Source organism: Phascolarctos cinereus, unplaced genomic scaffold (assembly GCF_003287225.1).
Source record: "Phascolarctos cinereus isolate Bilbo 61053 unplaced genomic scaffold, phaCin_HiC Scaffold_7;HRSCAF=346, whole genome shotgun sequence".
Taxonomy (NCBI): Eukaryota; Metazoa; Chordata; class Mammalia; order Diprotodontia; family Phascolarctidae; genus Phascolarctos; species Phascolarctos cinereus.
The window spans coordinates 151,702,624-151,710,268 of NW_027556180.1; the positions used below are offsets into that span (position 1 = coordinate 151,702,624).

The 7,645-nt window shown below is 40.0% G+C and overlaps 1 long non-coding RNA gene across 2 annotated transcripts in view; it reads left to right on the forward strand.

The window, feature by feature from the left end:
* LOC110192670 (uncharacterized) overlaps positions 1-7,219 on the forward strand; it is a 46,303-nt gene extending 39,084 nt beyond the window's left edge. For both annotated transcript variants that reach the window (XR_013483290.1, XR_013483291.1), the window contains 2 exons: positions 4,649-4,852; positions 5,851-7,219. This is a non-coding gene — a long non-coding RNA (uncharacterized LOC110192670). The remainder of the gene's footprint in view (positions 1-4,648; positions 4,853-5,850) is intronic.
* The last annotated feature ends 426 nt before the right edge of the window (positions 7,220-7,645 follow it).

Genomic DNA, 7,645 nt, shown 5'->3' on the forward strand with positions numbered 1-7,645 from the left:
CCTTCGGTGAAAGTGGTGTGTCTTCTCTATTAAGCAAGTAAGCAATCAGTGGGTATTTAAGCAATCATGTTGTAGGCACTGATCCTTTGCCTCTGGAGATCCAAAGAAAAAGTGAACCTACCCTAGGAATCTTATATTCTAACACTACCTCCTTCCAAACTGTTTGGAGTGAGGAGTCAAGTTCACAGGATTTAGAAAGGTGCTGAGTAAATATTTTGAGTTTGTTGTTGTTTGTTTTGGCAAGGCAATTGGGGGTTAAGTGACTTGTCCAGAGTCACACAGCTAGTAAGTGTTATGTATCTGAGGCTGGATTTGAACTCAGGTCCACCTGACTCAAGGGCAGGTACTCTACCCACAGCCACCTAGCTGCCCCATGAGTAAGTATTCTGAAAATTATCTGCCAAAGTGAATGGAATGATCAGTCCCTCCCAGTGATGTGGCATGGATACGGATTGATGCAGGTAGCCAGGATCCATGGGCCATTAACACCAATACTACGCTTGTGCTGTGCTGACATATCCTCATGTAACCAAAGATAATGTAAACTTATGAACTCATTATTGGCATGCTGCCTCCTTTGTGTGTTTCTATATATGCATCAAACAAGTACCAGTCAGTAGGCATGCATGCTCCTACTCCTTGTCTCGACCTGCCACCAGGAGAATAAAGTGGCATGAACCCCTTATCTATAGCTCCACTGTCTTTATTTGGTCAGGTTGAATCCAGTGTGAATCTACCTGGAGCCAAGCTTCTATGTTACACTCCCACGTTCAGAATCTACTCCATACAAAAGCACTGTGCTCTTCTTAGCATGGAAATAATAACATGCACATATAAATCCTTGATTTCACTTTTATCCAGTTACTCTTACAGAGATATACATATTCCTGAGCTGGCCAGTCCAAGTAAGGCTAAGACATGACTTCCTTTGGCCCCTAAGTTATGCCCATTCAGTTCTTCATTGCTCTATCTCCCAGGCCTGAGTAGCCATGCTTAATATGGAGCACTCATCTGTAAACAGAGGTGTGTGTGTCTAATTGTCCCCAACTGCTACTTTCTTTTCTCTTTGGGGCTGCTACCTCTAAACCTTGCTTCTTGATCTCCTTTTCAACTTTCTGGATGGTTAGTTAGTGGAGAGACAAGATCCGTCCCCAATTCCCTGCTTATGGATATCCACTTTGAGATCTTCTGGCCTTTTCAGTGGTTATGTTGCAGTGTGAGAGGTTGAGAGGTTGTGACCCCTCAAAGACTGAAGTACACCATAGGTCATCTGGAATGAATTCACAGACTCAAGCATTCTTTAAGTCAAGGTGGCAAAATTTATTGTTACACTTTTCAATGGGCAAGGATTCTTAAGGATTCCTGCAATCTTAGAGAGGTACAGTTAAAGTTTATATAGGATAAAATGCAATAAAACATGTGCCAAATATGCTAACTAGGGGATTCAGGGTGGGATTAGGGAGTGGTTAAGGAGTGGTCAGTTCTTAAAAGAACATGCACTTCTTGTACCTACTGCACAGGCGTTTTACCCAAAGTTCACTAGGAAGAGCCCACAAGGGGGGGCCACATGGAGGTATGGTTTTAGGCCTGCTACTTCACTAAGTCAACTAGAGTTCAGGGTAACTGAGAGTTGTCCAGTCTGCCACCAATCAATGTCTTGTTTGACAAGATAGATATATGGAGTATACATATGTCTTAAGTCTAGAATACAGTTAATGAGGAGCCCAGGATGTAGATAATGAGGTAGGGCAGTAGGAGATAGTCCAGTGGGTAAGAATATCTTTATGACCCAGTGCAAAGCCAGTTCAAACTAATAAATCCTTCAGGTGCTGTTTGGAACTGCACCAAGGAGAGAGATAAGGGTCTTGCTGGGGCCCACTCATGAGTATTTGCTATGCACAGGGTCCTTGGGCTGGGGAGAAACTGTCAGGGACAGTATTTCTGAGGCTAGGGAGAAATCGGGGTCCAAATACAAGCACCCAAACATAAGCACCTAAGCACCCCATCAGTTACAGCATGGCTTTGTGGGCTGGTCTCCTGGTCTGTAGCCCAGCTTTCATGGACTTGGCAAAATTTTTAATCTTATATCGAAGGGGCTCCTTTCAGGAATGTTGCTAAACAAATGAAAGTTTTATAGATATATACACAAGTTCCTTTTCCTGGAGCAGGGGCTGGGGTCAGAAATTTCTATCTTCCAAGAAAGATTTCTGTCTTTTATTCTGAACCTCTCTTATGTTCTGCTGTGCATATGACAATGCTTTTTTTCTAAGTTTTAGTATTTGAGTTTATAGTATGTTTCTTTTTCTTTTCTTATTGTATATTTAGGTTTTAGTATTTAAGCTTTAAAAGAAAAGAAAAAAAAGTCAGAACAAAAACACAAAACAAAAAAACAAAAAGATTTTGTGTTTGTGGCTTCATCGGACCACAGCAAAACTTTCTTAAATTGCAGAGTAGAATGGAGAGTTTAAACAAACAAATGGTTATAGAGATTTTGAAGATTTCTTGAACAGGGGAATTCACTTGCAAGTACAGGTTAGTTATTCAAACCTTTCATCACTTGGTACTGATTTAACAGTTAACTTTTGGGCCTAAATTAGCAGGCAGTGTCTCCCTTCCCCCCATGCAATTCCAATACATGAATCCTCATTGCTATTCTAATCAACCCTACTTTCATAGGCCTACTCCAACCTGGTCCTCCTCTCCTAAACTAGATCTATTCTTGAGAAACTTCTAAATTCTAAAACTTTTTCAACCAGCACTGTTGATCTTCTCATCTTAATAATAATCTGGCTCTCCCCTGAACATGGCATATTCCTTGCAACTGTATTCATTGGAGGTCATTTCTTGTCCTACTCTTTCAGACATAGGGCCAGGAGGAAAGATTGGTACAGTCTGTGATGCATTCCATTTTTTCATTCCTTCTCCCTTATTATGGATTCATTCACCCAACTTTGACCTAGACCTGCTGCTTTAATGCTTCACTAAGTACCATTATAGAATCCCTGACCTGCAAATTCTCATTTTTGAGTAACTCCCAATATCTAATTCCTCTTTTCCTGCTTGCAAGCTGCTGAAAACAATAGGGAAAACGATCATCTCCTCCTCTCCAAAATCGTAGTATATAAACCACAGTTGGGTCCCATCAACAGCTCTATAATCCTTTCACTAGCTCTCAGGTTCCCTGTTACATTCAACATGCAAATGTTTCAAACTTTTCCTTCTTTCCTCTTGGCCCTAGGTATCCCCCTGTTGGGCAGGAAGCCCTGGAGCTTTTGGGCTCCAGTTTCTAGCAGGTTCACTCTTGACCTGGACAATGAGAAGGACAGGAACAGAGACATAATAAGGGGTTACTTAATTACTTTATTCTTCTCAATGGGGCTCACTGATAATGGGAGCACCAACTCCTACGACATCCCCTAATTACTCTTCTTTCCAGGGCAGGTGAGAATAGGGCAACAACTTCTATGTAGGAGAGCAACTGCTATCTCATTCCCCTATGCCTCAGTGGGGCAAGTCAAGTCAGCACAGCATCCCAGCTTGTGCATTCCCCCTAAGCCTCAATGAGGGCAGATTAAGGCGAGCCCATCATTACACTGTCACATTCCCCCCAAGCCTTGATGGGGGCAGGTCAAGGCATGCACAGCATTCAGCTGGCAGCATTCCCCAAATCCCAACTCATTGACAGGTGCTCACTTGATTTATAGGGGAGCACACAAGGCAATTTGCCAGCAATAGTCTCACAAGTTTACATTAACTTTAGCACTATCATGATGACTGAGCACAGTGAAAGCACAGTAGATGTTTACAATTTAAGCACAAATGTTTACATTATCTCATCGTTATATCTCACTGCATAGTGACAGCAGAAATTGTTTACAAGCCATGAGTCTGGGAACTAGTTTCTAGGATTCTGGGAACTGCTATCTAAAAAAGAATAACCACATCTACCTTACATACACCCCTACTTCTGGGACCCACATTTAGAGCATTTGCCCATCAAATGGAGGAATAGTTCAAACAATCAACAACCACTCACTGAGGTACTTACTGTGTGCCAGGGGCTGAACTAGTAGTACATGAGGTACAAAGACAGAAATCAAGCAATCCTTGCCCTCAAGTAGCTTACATTCTATTGAGGGAAACTACATATACACACATAAGTATGTGTAAAATAAATATAAAGTAATTTGGGAGGAGGAGGAGGAGGGACTGAAGCTGGGGAAATGGGGGAATCAGGAAAGGCCTCATATAACAGGCAATGTTTGATTTGAGTTTTGAAGGAAACTAGAGATTCTAAGAGACAACCCAGAGGAGAAAAGACCATGCAAAGGCTCTGAGACAGGAACTACATTGTGTGAGCACTAGCAAGAAGGTCAGTTTGATTGGCATGTAGAGTGCATGAAGAAGAGTAATGTATAGTAAGCCTAGAAAGGTAGGTTGAATTAGATTGTGAAGGGCTTTAAATGTCAAAATATCATCTGATATTAGAGGACTCCCTAATTGAGAACTGAAAAAAAGTGTTCAGTTCTTTAACTGGGAATTGAAAAATGACTGAACGAATTGTGATATATGAACATAATGGAATTTTATTGTGTTTAACCAATGAATAGGAAGAATTTAGAGGAACATGGGAATATTGTTTTAACAGATACAAAGTAAGAAGAACCAAGAGAAGAATTTGCACAATGACCACAATAATGTAAAGGAATAAAATATTGAAAAACATCAGAATTCTTATCAAACTAGTGATCAACTTTGACTTCAGAGGACTGATGGTGAAACTTATCTTCCTTCTCCTGAGAGAAACATGATAAGCTCGAGGTGCATCTTAAGGAAAATACCGACAGGCATGGTCAGCACGTTGAGATTTTTGTTGTTGTTTAGATATTCTTTGTTACATTGGAATTTTCTAGTGGGGATAGAGGGAAGTATTGGAAAGTAACAATGATGTTTTTTAAAAAAAGCATTATAGTATCAAAGGATGATAGATCCAGAGCTAGAAGGGACATCAGAAGCCCCTTATCTAACCCCCTCATTTTACCTAAGAGGAGATAGAGACCTAAGAAGGTTAAGTGATTGGACCAAGGTCACACTGGTAGTAAAAGTCAGAATCAGGATTTGAACCCAGACTTCTAACTCACAGCAAAATACCTGATTTACAGAATGACAATATCAATTACATCGTGCACTCCTTCTATTGTACCTATTTTGCAAACAAAAATGTATAAGCCCAGAGTCTTTCAAATTAGTTGGCATTCTACCCTATCACACATTTCATGCGTGATAACTCCTCTTAACTCTTGCATTGCCCAAAGAGGTATCCTGGCTCTGCTTATAGATGAGCAGCAATGTGTAAAGCTCTGTAATCTGATTTCAAAATTAACTTAGAAAGACACGCCACATACTATGTAAATTTAAAAAATTAAAGAAAATGTGAAGGTTAAGAGATTGTGTCATATCCAATACTGATTTCCTCTATTGGGCGTCATTAATTGCCAGGTACTCTTCTTAACTTCATCATGTTGGTGCTATTTCTTTTTTCTCATTTAGCACATCAGGGATGTCATGTAAAGAGTCCAAATATGATGGTTCACTATTACAGATGATGAACATAGATCACTATAGAAACAGTGACAAACTGTTTCATTTTCTATTTGTTGCTCTCCAGCTAGTTTTGTCTATAAATGTTCTTGGGAAAATGTTGTCAGGCCTCATAATTAGCTTTCTATAGATTTGCTTTTTGTCTTCGCTGCTGTATGATGCTCTGCTGCTTATAATCTCCTGCCATTATCTTCCATCATGTTTTACAAATGAATGTACATTCTACATTTATGCTTTCCTTGGCTACAGGTTCCTCTGACTGGCAAGAATGGAGTGATAACAGAGATACACCAAGCTGTGATGCATTGTTGCAGAAAGTGGAGCTGGAGGTCATTAGCCTCTCAAAATTCTTTAACCAGGATAGCAGTTTCTATTTTGTTTAGAATAGAGGGGAATATAGGTTGGTTAAAACTATTACCTTGCCACGATGTCTCTTAAGCCCTTTTTTGTTTCAGGAAGTAAAGCCATAGGGAGGTTTACTTAAGCTAGGGGCTATAAGACCTAAGAACTAAAATGAGCTTATAGTCATAACTTAGGTTAACAGTTGAACTGAGAGACAGCAGTGGAGATAGTTGATGACAAGACAGCTAAGTTGAAAATAAAGGTAAAGTTCTGAGACAAGAAGTCTTCAAAAGAAGAGAAACAGTAGCTCAAAGGGTAAACCTAATGTCCATATAGCTCTTGCACTTTCTATAAAGTCCAGCCTATTGGCTGGGAAACCTAACTGAAAAGAGCTGAAGCCAGCTTTGTAACTATTAGCTGAGAATGCTGATAAAGAATTGCCATATTTTTTGACTGAGAGAATTGAATGAATCTTTAAAGCAATTGGCTAAGGAGCCTAGCTAAGAAAACTGGGGAGAGCTTTGTAGCCATTGACTGAGAATTCGGGCTGAAGAGAGTTATAGCCCTCTCTGCCAAGGAGACAATTACCAATCAGCACCACCAGTAGATGGAGGAGAAATTTCTTTTGGAGGTACTCCAAAGATAGTACCTCAGCTGAAGACTATTGCAGAGTCCCAGAAGGAGGTTAAAAGAGAAGGCTGACACAGCTAACTGAAAATGCTTCTGACTTCTTCCTTGAAGAGAAAAGCCACAGCACAAAAACTCTAGTGGATGGCAGAGGTAGCTAAAGAGGCTGGTTAAAGAGTTGTAACACTAGCAAACCTATTGGATGATGTTTCAGGGTAGCAGGTGAAAATATACAGAATTAATCATGAGGCAGAAGAGAGAAAAGCACCTAGCAGAGAACAGGAGGATACAATACTTGGAAGAGAGAATCAGAGAGCAATTTCTGACAGCAACTGGGGAGGACAAATTCTTATTGAGAAGCAGGTATAGCTTAGAACAGAGTGATGGTATCAGCTGAAAACTTTGGCAACTTTGCAGTGTGTGGAGTATGAAGTCCTTCCATGTATATGCCTTGGTCATACTTGTTTCCTGGGAGTGCATCCTTTCACGTTTGAATGCCTGTGTATGGATGTCTCACACATAATTCCTAATAGGGTCTGCTCTTCCCATCAAATGTATATATCATTATGAGACAGTACCTTCAAGGTTTATTGGAAAAATATGTTATTATTTAAAATGATTTTAATTAAAATGCCTTTGTTATGAACAATGTGTGCTCTATGGATTACTAATAAAAGGAAAATAGAGTGGTGGGAACTCATGAGGTAAAAGAGAATTCTCACCAACACCACCAGCCCTATACCAAGAACCTAGAGTAGCTAACTGGGGTCACAGAATGAGGAGGAAGTCAGTGGGCTATACCAAGAGATCAAAAATGTGTTGCTTAGGCAGTTTCCTATACTCTTTCAGTCTATTCAGTCTGGTAACTTCTTTGCATCAATTAAACTCTTGCAGAAAACAATGATACAGTCCCAACAACTAAAGTTTTCAGTGCAAAGAGCAAATTAGTTATGTGCAGAAAGGCTCATCACTAATATCTTGGTCACTAGGTGATGAATTCTTAAGTCATGAAAACTCATGAAATCAAGTAACTATCAGTAGAAAAGGAGGAGAAGAATGTCTAATGAAACTGTTT